This window comes from Lepisma saccharinum, chromosome 23, assembly GCF_977018435.1.
Source record: "Lepisma saccharinum chromosome 23, izLepSacc3.1, whole genome shotgun sequence".
Classification (NCBI taxonomy): Eukaryota; Metazoa; Arthropoda; class Insecta; order Zygentoma; family Lepismatidae; genus Lepisma; species Lepisma saccharinum.
This window is the reverse complement of record NC_139251.1, coordinates 40,375,948-40,390,500: the sequence shown is the minus strand read 5'-3', so window position 1 is coordinate 40,390,500 and position 14,553 is coordinate 40,375,948. Positions and strand designations below refer to the sequence as shown.

At 38.5% G+C, this 14,553-nt stretch overlaps 1 protein-coding gene across 9 annotated transcripts in view; it reads left to right on the top strand.

Moving 5' to 3' along the window:
* Pkn (serine/threonine-protein kinase N) overlaps nt 1-14,553 on the top strand; it is a 183,958-nt gene that overhangs the window by 81,572 nt on the left and 87,833 nt on the right. The window contains exon 1 of one of the 9 annotated variants that reach the window (XM_083144606.1): nt 2,945-3,023. The exons of 7 other annotated variants lie outside the window; for them this stretch is intronic. The gene's annotated coding sequence lies outside the window, so the exon portion shown is untranslated. Of the gene's footprint in view, nt 1-2,944; nt 3,048-14,553 lie in introns of those variants that run through there. One more of the 9 variants, XM_083144605.1, reaches the window with a different exon arrangement.

The following is a 14,553-nucleotide window of genomic DNA, read 5'->3' as shown; positions in this document are numbered from 1 at the left end:
AATGTTATGACTGCATGATTGCAACAAATGTATCATTTTCCACGTGTGAGAAAACAGTGTCATATATATATATATATATATATATATATATATATATATATATATATGTGTGTGTGTGTGTGTGTGTGCGTGCGCGCGCGCGCTCTGAAATGGGTAGAATCAATAATGTGCGACTATCACTCAGTTTGAGAGTATTTCTTGTGCTTTTACTATTTCAGTATCTCTTTTTGCAAACCGACAATGAATTAAGGAAAACTCATGGTATATTATGAATGAATATGTGCGAGAATAGAGCAAGAAGCGTGGGAATACTGTAGTCTTCATGTTATTAAATGAGCCAGCCCATTGCAAAATAGACACCTTTGTTTCCCTTCGGAAAAGTCAGCGGAAGTTGAAAATATTCTGTTATCAATATGCCACTGTTTTATATAATCAGGATTACTATTTATACCAATGCTTAGCCAACGTTCAAAATAATACGTGTATATGTGTGTGGGCGGCTTAAGGGCCTGGCGACCCAGGCGATTCCCGGGGCATCACCGCTCTCGACAGCGCCAGACCGGGACATCCCGATTTAGTAGAGCCAAATCTTTATTTCTGATTACATTAATGTGGATTTTGTTTTGTAAAGAGTTGGATTGGTGTAGAGAAAAATTAATTGAAGTTACTTCTCAATGACAAATACATATTGTAAAATCATGTAGCAATTTAAACTAAGAGACTATTGTTATTTTGATATCAACTTACAATATACGCGTTCTTTGACATTAAGGCATTGAAAACACAAGGCTATTATTTATCGTCGTTAAAACCGTAAATATACAACACATCATGTTTTGTTTTTATTCGCTGAAGGTTGAAAGTAGTGGGAAAAAGGCAGAAAGTTGAGGCGGGGCGTGACAGGGCGGACAGATGAGGTGCAAAAGAGAAAAGACTTCGCCTGGATAAAAATTTTATCTTGGGCCTTCCTTTTTTACCTAAACATGTGTGAAGATATTAAACTCATATAAAGGATTGTAGGAATAAGTATTGTAAACCGAATATGATAATCAAATTCTCAGTCAAAAGTTACATGTAAAGTATTATGTTGTATAATTACATAATCACAGTAGTACAGTGAATTTTTTTGTCCAGCTAATAAAGTTCGATGTACCCTGATATATGTACACGTATATGTTTTTTTGTAAAAGCTAGCTATTGTAATTACAATTTTTCAAAGGTTAACTTGCCGGCCACCGTGGCGTAGTTAGCACATCGCGCTATGACGCCAGGGGTCCTAGGTTCGAATCCCAGCCTGGGCATGGATGTTTGCGAGTGTCCATTCATCAATTCAATCATGTCATCACTCATCCCCATCTTCACAAATTAGCCAAAAGTAGAACATAAAGCGAAGTAAAATAAATCAATATGGCGAGCGTCCACTGGAACACACCAACGTGGTCTCCCCTAAGCCTAACTTGTTTCTGTTGTGACCAATTGTACCCAGCCTAATTTCTTTTACTTTTTATAGGGGGTGTTAATGTTAAGGGACTTTTGAATTTCCCTGTGGGCCCTTGTATGCGACTGTCATCATGAGATCAAGACCTGCACACACATGTTTGTGAAGGGATGTAGGCAGGGTGGGGGAGGGCTTTGGTAATATTTTCCGGGGAGCCCAAGGTTTGTAGATCCGGCACTGATGAGAGTTCATAAATTTCAGCTGACCATCGGGCCTGCCCGATGACGCAGTGGTAGCGTCTTCGCATTGAAATCGAGGGGTTCTGGGTTCGATACCCGGTGGAGGCACATAGTGGTTCGGATCACACTTTAAACTGTAGGTCCAGTCCCGATGCATGTTTATGTTAATTCGAATTTTGGATGATTCTAACTTTTTCGTGTCCCCTTGGAGTTCGAATTAGAGAGAGTCCACTGTATAAATAACTTTAGCCATTTTTCCCTCGTTGTCAGTTTATTGTGCATTTTCGAGTTGTGCTTTTGCAAAGGGGTCCGAATTTTCGGATCAATTTTTCACTGATGACAAAAGTATGAGTGTGCAGCAATTGGCTTACTGTTAAAAACATAACATGGGGTTTATTGAAACGAGATTTCATCACATGAAAGATATGGGCTCACCTGTCAGAAGATAAAAAAGCTGCCTGGCAAATATTCCTCGCCAATTTATGCCCTAATTTCGAAAACCGGAAATATTGAATTTTGCCTTCAAATTCAAGTCCACCTTGTGTGCTCTCTGCTCTCTATAACAACTTTCTTGCCGTTTTGCTCGGTTTTGAGGCTTCGTTTTAATGTTAAGAACCCACTTAAACGGTGAAGTTCCCTTATGTATGCAACCACGCGACACAACGGTTACTGGCTATAGAGGGAGAGAAGCATGCCAGCTGACGCCGGCGCAGGGTAGAGTCATATGGTTTAGCCCATTTCTCATAACCTCATCAAGTTTGACACACATGTTTCATTATAACATTATGAGGGTTGAAAGAGGGTTTATAAAGTTTTGTCCAGACGCCTTGATTGGTTGCAGACTTTCTCCACAGCTTACTGACAACTTTGTTCTTTTCAGACAAAAAATTGTCAGCGCCAAGCGTGTTTCTGTGCCACGTGGTTACATACGTACACAGAAAAAAATGTGTTTTCCCAATGCTCTGCGCGCTGTGAAATTTTGTCGATGTTGTACGGCGACACCCAGTATGAAGCAGTGAAGATAGTGAAATTTTATACCGAAAGGGAAATTTTGTTATCGGAAGAGGGAAATTTGTCTCTAATTCTGAGAACACTTCCATAATGTCGTCCGTTGTGTTCTGGCAAGGATTTAAAGCTACGGTGCGTGCAGCTGCGCCAAAAGCTGCCTCCAGCCACCTCGAAATAGCAGAAGTTCCTGGCTAGGTGCCGAGGAACGAAGCGGATCCCTTTTCTGGTGGCTTCATGGGGCAGTTTCTGCCCACCATTCAGTCGGTCCGTGCGCGCGTGTGTGTGCGTTTGTGTTGGAAGACTTCGAGTGGTCACATCACAAGCCGGGAAGAAGACCAGTGTGTGCTTCAAAATCATCATACGTGTACGTGCTTGTTGTTGAAACATGGAGATTCTCTTTACATATTTATTTCGGTGAGGGGGTTGGGAAGGGGGGGGGGGGTTCGGAGGCAAACACAGGTCGGTCACTATTGTCTGACCCGAAATGATAGTTGAGGGTACACTCATCTCAATGTGTGTGTGTGTTTTCTTTTTTCAGCATATTTACAAAGGAAGCAATTCCATGGATATTATTATTCAGTGTGTCTTCCAGTATACGTAGTGAAGAAAGGGCCTCCCCGATGGCGCAGTGCTGCTGTCGTTACATTCTAATCCCGGGTGCGATAGCCAGTGGAGGAACATATTGTTCGGTCTCACTTTAAACTGTAGGTCCAGTCATGATTAGGCTTTCTGTGCATAAAGTGAACTTAAAACAAAACTCAAATGCCCTTAGTAAGAATCAATTTTTTTTCGATCAAAAGCCGTGACAATGTTACATTACATGGCATAGTTCTAGTAAATTCGTTAATCCTACATTCCAGTGGCTGAGATTTACTTTATAAACGAACTACAGGCGGAATCCTGATATTTCATAGTTTGCTTTTCTGCTGCTGTAGGCTAAAAGTGGCGATGAGGATGGATGATTAGCTAGTTGAAATTGAGGAGGGAACACCCACGCTCAAGATGAGAATCGAACCCGGAACCTTCAATGAAGATTTATTTTTTTACTTAGTTTTTCTGACACTTTTTGGCTAATCGCGACGATGAGCATAAGTGATGATATGCTGAAATTGATGAAGGGACACTCACAAAGAACGTCCAGGTCTAAATTCGAACCCGGGACCCCTGGCGTCATAGCGCGCTGTTCTAACCACTCCGCACGGAGGACGAGATGGGCTTGTCCGCCGAGGTTTTCTGATTAACTTCATGCAGTGGACTTTAGCCAATCTTTAGACTTCCAATTTATCTTTCCGTGAAATGATGTTCAAGTTTCAATATCTTCCTCTGAAAATTTTGTGATTTTTCTGATTTCGGGAAGCAACCCGGATATATATATATATATGTATCGGTTTTCCCATTTTCCCTGAACTACTTCATGTACTAAACAACCAGGAAATACTATCTATACGTCAGACTGAGACAGCGTTTGAGAAAGTACGAATTATGGAGGCAGGCATTTTTACATAGAAAAAAAAGGCCTGATTTTTTTCCTGGTTTAGACAGATTCGAACTTTTTCAGGGAATTTAGTGAAGTTTTGGTGTTACGAAAAATGCCAAACCCTTGTCATATACGAGAAATTCCCTTACAACGTAACGATACTCTAAAATTTCCCTTCACACACACAAAAGACGAAATTTTTTAACTCCCATTTGTGTGGAGTTTGATATGCTGAAGTGTATAAATACGTGCTTCAATTATGTACCAATTTAGAGGAATTTTCAGGGTTATAGAATTTATTAAAATAGAAGTACAATATTGCATTTTTTTTTAAATATTGGCACAGGTGTAACATATGGAGGGGCAAAGGATTCAGTCACCCCACAAAGAGTGGTTATTGCGCAAGAGTTCTGGAAAAGACGAGCAGATTTCAAAAGTCCTTCCGCTTCTTCGCCTGGGTGCTTAGTAATTTGGACGAGTTTTAGATACGCGTGTAGTTTCTATTGATACATTAATGCATTCAAAGTTAATAGATGAGGGTCAGTCAACCTTTGCCACAGACAACTATCCCGTCATATTCTGAATATCAGCCCTGGTCCAGCTTGTCAATATTAATATTTGTATTGCCACCGAATATCAGAAAAAATATCTTGAGAAATCTTCCTTTTGAGTAGATATTATTATTATCATCCATCCGGATCCAGTTGTTTGACAGGAAAAAAATATTTGCACACTTCGAATTTATTTATTGGTCAGAGTGATTTCGGGTACACTGGAAACGAACCTAAACACAATATTTTCGCCTGTTCTGTCAATTCTATGCTTCTTTCTTGCAAGGCGTCGTTCGTATTGTACTCGTTTTGTGTGTAGGACCAACATACCGCTTAAGCAATTTGTCGCGAGCCATGTTATATTTCACGTACGCTTAAAGGTAATGCCTCTAGCTAAAGCCGTATGGTTCTTCCATACTAAGGCGGACTAAATAAAAAACCCTGGCTGGCGTGCTGTAGTTTGGGCGCCGCTGGTATTGTGCAAGAACAGGATGGTGTTTACATTTACGCTAATCTAGATGGCCCAAGACGGCATATTAGGTGCATATACAGTCGAAACCGGTTATAACGACTCCGAAAGGACCACCAATTTACGGTCGTAATAGCCGATAGTCGCACAAACCGGGCTTTTTTTTATTTTTTCCCCTAAACATTTCAAATCCTTAAGTTTTATGTTTTAAACTTGTTGTATGTGCTATAATAGTCATGAATGAAACATCCTCGTTCCAGTTACTGTATTACAAGAAAATATTACAGTACAAAAATGAAAATACAGTACAGTATTCTATACATAAATTACTGTATGTACTCTCCTACAATAAATGCAATACTGTAAATTACGAAGGCCTACACTTTCTCCTGTTTCTCTTTTTACAATGTTGTACAAATGTGATGTACTGTACCTTACACATTAGAAAAATCCAACACACATTACATAACCACAAAACATCAATAACGAATACACTATTATTCCACTTCTGTAATTTAGAAAAAATGACACATTATCGGAATTTAATTTTCTGGTTTTCTACAATAACAGCTAAGACAGTACATTTTTTTAACCAGTTGCTTTTACTTTAAAGTCCAATACAGTAACACATACTACTACAGTATACTGTTCTGCTTCATGTAATCAGTTATGTTTGTTTGCTTTTTGCATTTGACGATGCATTCGTTTCAACGCCTCATGATTGTAATTTGTATTAAACTCTTCTTTGAAAATAAGAAATTTTCGTAAAGTTGTCACTGCACTGAGAGCTTCGTTAAGTGATGGCACAACAAACTGTTCTTCTTGTTCGTTTTCGTCAATCATTGATGTCAGCTACAATTTATTCTTCACTCGCTGAGGCGCACACGGATAGGTTGTTGTCTACCTCGGCAAAGTCCTCTACTTCACAAGTTGACAAAGATGGACCAAGTTCTTGCACTAATCACGCCAGAGGAATGTCATTCTCCTCATCTTCATCAGCATCATCAGTTGTTGAAAACGTGTCGCCCTCACCGTGGGATGATGAAGAAAGATCTCTGAAACCTGCATATTTAAAACAATTGGCAATGGTCCTTTGAGTGACATTTTCCCACGCTTCCGATATCATTAAAATTGCACCCAGAACGTTGAAAACAGTTTCTTTACCTTCTTCGATTCTCTGTAACATGTTCATCACTTGAAGTTTCCTGTACTGCATTTTAAGAGATTTTATAACTCCCTGGTCCATAGGTTGTAAAACTGAAGTGACGTTTGGAGGTAAAAACACAAGCTTTAAGCACTGCAGATTGTAGACTACTGGATGAGCAGGGCAGTTATCAACCAGGAGAAGATTTTTCGTTTCTTTGATTTCAGCTGAGAGGCCCAGTTACGCAACCACTTTTGAAAAATTACCGATGTCATCCAAGACTTTGCATTGTTTTCATTAACTACAGGTAGGGAGTGAATGTTTTTAAAACATCTCGGTTTTCTCGATTTCCTAATTACCAAAAGTTTTTCTTTACATGATCCTGTCGTATTTGCAGCAACCGTAACTGTGATTCTTGTCTTGTTAGACATTTTCCCACCCGAACGCTGTTCACCTTTAAATTTGAGTGTTTTATCTGGGGTCACATTGTAAAACAAACCAGTTTCATCTGCATTGAATATATCATCTGGGTTGTAACTTTCACACAAAGCAGACCACTTCTTAGGTAGCCACTCATCTGTTACGCCATCAGGTACACCGGCAGCTTCGCCACAAATTTTCCCGGCGACAATATCATGGCGAGCTCGGAAAGGTTGTATCCAAGAGGAAGAACAATTGAAGTTTGGATTGCCCAACCGACGCGCAAATTCATTGGCTTTCACTTGCAGAATAGGTCCATTGATCGGCGCATTACTTGTTCTTTGCTGCTTAAACCATCTAAGTAAAGCTTCTTCAGTGTCTTTGTGCTCAGATTATCTTACCCGCTTGGTTTTTAGAGAATTTTGTTCGAAAAGAGACTGTATTTTCTCTGTCCTTCCAAATTGTAGAAATCGTTGAGTGTGATACACCCAATTCCTTCGCGATGCTAACGTTTGTTTCCCCCATTTTCTAATCGCCAAATTATGTGTGACTTTTCTTCAATATTAAACACTTTCCTTTTCTTTGGCGCCATCTTGACAGCGATGCTTGCCTTGACTTTTTAACAGACATAATGATTTGAAATCTACAATCTACTGAAAACAAGAGTTTGAAAATAAGCGTTACATTGTTGTCGACAATCCTCAAAGACGTAAAAATGAATCAACATTGGACGTTATAGCAGATACATTTCTCCCAAAATGTGATAAAAATACGTCGTGTGCAGTATGTCGTAATAAGTGATGTCGTACTAAGAGATTTTTTAAGTACAGTGTTTATATAGGATTTAGGCGGGACCGTTAGATTTCGCCGTTATACCCAATACGTCGTTACAAGCGATGTCGCTATAAACTGTTTCGACTGTATATGCATATTATTTTTTTCATGCTAATCACAATGTTTTTATAGTGCATCCATGATAGCTCAGTGGCTAATGCTGTCTGTCACCTTTTAATCAAGAGATCACAGTGGTCCGGATCTCACTTTAATCTGTGGGTAGGTCAATGTAAACAAAAGAAGGCGACTGGAATTTCTTTGTCAAACGCGCTCGGGCCTTGGAACAGCTGTCATTAGAATTAACTAATTGAATTTCTCAGAAGTCACGTGGATTTGTTTACATCCACTCTGTTCTTCCTGCAGATGGACAGTAGTTAGAAATCGCGGATAAGAGAATAATAGACCTTCTTGATATCAGTGTCTGCAAAGGACGCTTGTGTAGCAAAGAGCACTTGCTTGTAAAAGCGAGGAACTGTTACAGAAACACAATGAGTTACAGTGTAAGTTACAAGAACTCCTTTGTTAGATTGATTCTTTCTTGTGAAGTTTTCCAGCTTCTGTTACATCGGGGCACATCCTTTTTGAGAGTTGCGGACCAGTTTGAAAACGTACGCCATACAACTGAAAAGTCTTGTATACGATTTTTAACATTATGCCCTATATATCTGGAGGGGTCGGTGCTAAATCCAGAAACAGGAAGTTATGCACTCCCTTTGGAGACATTTTCACTTTTAAGGCTCCTTCATACATTTGACGAAAGTCGAATCTGAGAAAGAAGAAGAAAAAAGGAGGGTCATGTGGGTTGGTTTTTGCGTGGCTTACTCTGTAACGTATCTCGAACGTAACCGAGTACGTCACGAGATTGGCAGTCTTCACAGTTTGCTTGGGTCTCAGCTTCTACTGCCTCGTAGAGCTCCGACACAGTAAATAGTCCCTAACGAACCTACACAAGTTATGTTAAAGAAACAGCGAAATGATTTTAAAAAAGTATAAAAGATTACCTACACATGGAAACAGATCTTCATATGAGATCGTTGAAGGTAAGCAATCGCTGTTTACTGTTCACGGCTGACGGGAGAGCAGTTGGAGTGGGGTGGGTACCTCAGAGGAAACTTACGCAATCGCTTGCAAGGGTGGAAGGACGAGAATTTGTTTGTTGTGAAGCAGTTGATAATCTGGCGCGCAGGCGAGCGAAGAAAACAAACATGAATTATCGTTCTTTTAACACGTAACGAATTTTTCATGGATAGTAAATCCGTAATTTGATGACAAAAGATTCTCAAACATTCATGAAATGGAATAGTAAACACAGCCGCGCTTTCATGTCTTGAATCTTGGATATGTGGGAGAGGCAGGGAGGGGAAAAGGCACTTTCTCTCTCTCTCTCTCTCTCTCTCTCTCTCTTTAATCTTCCATAAAGAGCAATGAAAGAAAAATCGAAAACTTTTCCTATTTTGTATACCTACAGTTCCTAAATAAAAATTACAATTTTTGTAACTATAATTGGCGTACGCAGAATTTTGTCGCGAGGTGTTTCAAGTTTGTTTCGATTTTAGTATTTATAGTAATAATAACAATACATTGTTTTTTGATTGATTGATTGATTGATTTGCTTTATTTTACTTCACCTTTTGTGCCCCTTTTGGCTAATTTGCGAAGATGGTGATGATATGATGAATTAACACTCACATACAGTGGCGCAGGAACGGGGGGGGGGGGTACAGGGGTACTTTGTACCCCCAAATTTTTAAAGGGGGGTACTGTACCCCCATTTCGAGTTGTACCCCCCTTTGGTAATTTTCCAGCAGACGGAAGGTGCTACTGTTAAAAGAACCTATTTTCAATTCACCCAATAAAAAAAGTGTATATTGTTTATAATTTATGAGCATTATCTTTCTTACCACAGAAATTCAATCCATTGCAAACTTATTCTACTACATTGTGCTTGCTACTAGTTAGTTCATTGACCTGTGTTCTTGGTAACCTCCTTAAGGATATGAAAATTGTTTAAAATGTGTGTGGAACGATGGAACCATATTTGCTCTCAGAAAATCATGCTGCAGACGAATGCTAAAGAAGTGGTCTCGTCGATTCGAAGATAAGATACAAATCTTCATCAGAAGAGTATATGACTGACTCCATTTTCTTTTGAATGTTTAAAATGTAATTTTTCGAAACGAAATATTTACACAAACGAGACGAGACACGACAGACCAACTTGGGGGGTACAATGTACTCCTGTACCTCACCCATATTTTTCATAACTTTGTAAGATGGTGTACGGAAAACTATACTTAAACGTATATTTTAAGATATTTTTTTGGAAATAGAGTCCCGATTAGCCTATTTGAGCATGAAGTGAATCTAGAATAAGTTTTAATAACTTCAGAGTGGAAACCGAAACAAAAATAAGCACAAACAAGAACGAGAAGGACCTCACCACACAGGAGATGAGATGAGGCTGTGACAATTCTCGACTCATCGCATAGCGATATCATTCCTAGGCGAAATTAAATTTTTCCTACACATTTAAACAGGATGCAATTTGCGACTTTATCAGGGGAACTTTTTTTTACCTATGTATTAGGGTATACTTATAATTGGATATTAATTGCTTATAATCTAATTGTGATATCGAATGCAACACAAACACAACGCCATTTTAAGTTAAACCCTAAAGTCAAACTGTACATTACATTAGTCAGATGAATGAACGACATAAATGAGATTCACTGCAGGTTCTATTGGTATATTTTGGATTGGATGGATTCACAAGGTGAATCATTTATTTTATTTATTTTACTTCGCATTTCTGCCACTTTTGGCTAATCGCGAAGATGAGGATGAGTGATGATATGATGAAATTGATATACACTCACAAATAACACCCATGCCCAGGCCGGGATTCAAACCTGGGACCTCTGACGTCATAGCGCGCTATGCTAACCCCCATCGTCACGGAGGCCGGCGAGGTGGGAATGCGTTTTGGATTTTCTCTGTAGATGCGAAAATCTTTAACTGTGACGCGCACATGCTTTTGCTTACATTAAAGTTTACCTTTTCACATAAACGAGAAATTGACATGTCACCCAAAAACACACGCATGAACCTGCATTTAATACCATTACATACGAAAATAAACCTTGGCCGGCTCTTCATATTGTCCACCAACGATTGAAAAGAAGAAAAAAAGTCTTGAGCATATAACTTTCCTTGTTTCCTCTGAGATCTGAAGGATTTCGGTTTTGTATATGTAATGATAAAGTGCTTCTAGAGTGTCATTAGGTACAGCTAATTGTAATTATATAAGAAATAAATGCTTTGTCAAATGTTTCACAAATATTTCAAACTTAGACTTCTTACGAGTTGATCGGGAACCATCTCAACTCTAGTTTTATTTTCTTTTTTAATACAACGCCCTATAGCTGTCTGAGAAAATACCAAATACATGGCTTCTAAAAGGCATTGGATGTGGTACACATCTGCCATAAATTGTTTAAGATATTTTTATGCGTAGCTATAGCTTTTTAAAATTGGAATGAAAAGAACTGAAGTGGAACTTCATAAGTATTATATATTTAATAATGTAATTTCTATATCCACTGGGTGGGAGATGATTATTTCTGGTTGGGGTGGCCCAAGATCCTCCTCATCCCCTTTAATCTCAACCTGCATTAAAATGAATAGATGTATCTTTGTTCGCAATTTTCACATTTAAAACTCCTGACTTTCCGTTCCGTTAAATTAAAACAAACCCCGAACGAGGTCCAGAGCTTCATATGTTTCAGAATTTTTATCTGGTTTTAAAATCTGTTTTTTTTAAATTCTAAGAAAAACAAAGAAAAAAATATTTATGCAAAATATGCATTAAATAACAGGACATTCGTGTGTGTTGTTCTAAAATATAATATTTCACATTATACTTAGATATCAAGGACGTATTTAAGGGAGGCGGGGTTCCTGATCACCCTCCCCGAAAGACTTACCAAGTAGTAAAAGTAAATAATCAAAATATTGTTTAGCTTTCGTTCGATGATTACTTCCACTGAACTTATTGGAAGGCAAGGAATTTGACGCATACAGCTTTGAAGGGTTCCAAACATTTATGGACACTACTAATAGCATCCATAAAATATTAATCAGGAACTTTACTTTTCATTAATTGGATCCAACTCCTTTTTTGTTATTTAATAAATATTCAATTATTTTTCTATTTGACATTAAATTCCTTGCCACGGCAGTTGTTTTTATGCAAATCTTGGCGATCTTAACTACACGTAAGCTAGATAATGAATACGTGCTGTTATATCTATATTATTTTACTATATTTTACCTATTCATGTAATAATAATAATTCATTATTAATTAATTTACATATTTAACTAATATTTTAATTTAATTAAATATAATAATAATTATTATATTTGTGACACTTGGTTTGAAGTAGTATGTGTGTGTGTGTGTGTGTATAATAAAAATAATGTATTGCCGGCTCCCGTGGCGGAGTGGTTAGCACATCGCGCTACGACGCCAGGGGTCCCGGGTTCGAATCCTAGCCTGGGCATCGTTGTATGTGAACAGTGGCGCAGGAACGTTTTGCATTTGGGGGGGTACAAAATTCACCCTCCCCATATATATATATATATATATATATATATATATATATACACACACACACGCACATATGGGGGAGGGTGAATTTTGTACTACTTGCCACAAACAGTGCATACGTTACCTACAAAGGTTACCTCGTTTAGAAAGATTCTCCTTCTTGATCAGTTTGCCGGTGGGTTTTTTTTCTTCCCTTCTATTTTGGGCTTGGATTATTCTCGTGGGATTTCGGATCTGCATTGAACATGTGTGCCGTGGATAGACAAGTTTTGGTAGTAGACACTCAACATAGAATTGTTGTAGCTGCGTTTCCATATTCTTCTTCCAGAATTGATCATCTCTCTGGATGTATTCTATTTTAACACCTTTCTGTGTCCACAGACCAAAGATACAGTACCTTCTCCGTGTAATAATTACTATTACCCTACACGTGGTAATAGTAATTATGTGTGTTGTTCACGATATTGGCGTTAAGCTCTTCGTAAAATTTCCAGAAAGTTACTTTCTTCGTCTTGATGGCATGTGCAGGTGTTACATGTTTGACAGAAAAGGGACACTTAATTTCGATAATTGCATAACGAAATAAATGTTAGATACAGTGAAGTTTCTGATAGATATTGTATACATATTGTTATGAGTTGTAGTATGCATAAACCTTCTTTGTAATATCATTCAAAGCCGTGCTATCCCAATATAATCCTTGCCTTCCAATAAGTTCAGTCTCTTCAGATAAAGCTAACAACCATCATATACAACAAATGCTAAACGAGTATTGTTATTATTTTATCACTTGGTAATCTTTTCGTTTGGGGAAGGGGGTCCAGACGCCCTAAATAAATCCTTTATGTCTTTCAAAGCCTTATGATCTCAATCCTAATCATTGCCTTCCAAAATATTCAGAGTAAAAATAGTAGTACTTGATAAGTATTTCGGGTGCTATACTTCAAAGCCGTATTATATTTATAGCTATAATCCTTCCCTCCAATACGCGTTCAGAGGAAATTATCCATCGAATAGGCAAATATTGCTAAAGGAGTATATTTACGTTATTTAATTTTAGTACTTCATAATCCTTTCGGGGGGGGGGGGGGGCCCGGACCCTCAGCAAACTTGTTCTACGTATTATAGCGTAATATTTGCCAAGGACACCGGTTTAATTGAATTACTCAAAATAACGTTACTGGTTTACGTACGTACAATGTAAACGTCTAATGGAAACCGATAAATTCTTCCCCATTTGATGATGTAGTAAACGGATAGGTATTATTTATATTTCATTCTGAACCCTTAATTTGCCGGCTATTTTGTAGCGCTTGAGACTTCATTGTTGTTTCTGCAGCAGACGATTTTCTCGGAGCCCACATCTTACGCCAAACACACTTGCTGCCGTGACCCATATTTTGCAATTGAACACGTCCAGTTGACGCAAGCACACTTCCCTGTCTCTTGCGATCGTGTTTTGTCTTCACGAGCTATTTTGTTGTATCCCTCCGCGTTCTAATGTGGGTGGGGTTTAGAACGCTTCTAACTATATGCACGAGATGTCGCCACAGTGCAGGGACACTTTTACGTATTGCAAGGGTTTCGTTTTCCTCAAACAGTCTCAAAATAGGAAAACTGACTTCTAGAGTGATGATGTTAATGTCAAGTACAATGAACATTGCATGGCCCCAACAAAACAGTTTTCCATAAGCTTGTGTGATTAACGAGATAATTGCATGTGAAAATTACGGTTTTTCCCTTTTTTATGCCCAATTTACTTATTAAGCAGGGTATTTTTTTAAATTTCTGCTTTGTAGGAAATACGCAGCCATATTTTCTGAAGGATAGAAAATAAACCCGGAGGTCCTATCTTTGCTCGTAACTGAAAAATCTGTTTAAAACGGAACGTCTGCACTGCGCGTTTTCGTCAATGTATGAAGGAGCCTTAAGGGCAGGAAGAACAGTTTGTGTCCAGCCAAACGCAAGGACCCTAAACTACTCCTTCCCCATATACCTTTCCCCGCGGCGAGCTGGGGAAAGAGGGGTCTGTGCGCTGGATGTTCGTAGGAATAAGAGCATTATGCTTACGGGAGTATTGTTTTATTTCTTCTCTTGGGAATATCAAACTCCCGATGGCGCAGCACAACATGTCAACGGAAAGAACTCACGTTGAAGATTTCAGTTGTCGGAGGAAAAGTCGAAACTCCCATTTGATTAGCCGTAACTTGAAGTTGGTTCTCCATAAGGAATACATGAGACTGTAAACACTCATTCATCATATTTTTTACTGATTGTATCTCGCTTAATAATCAACTTAAACAATTGCATTGCATTTGTAATATACAAAAATTGTCAACCATGTCCACAATCGGTAGTAAGT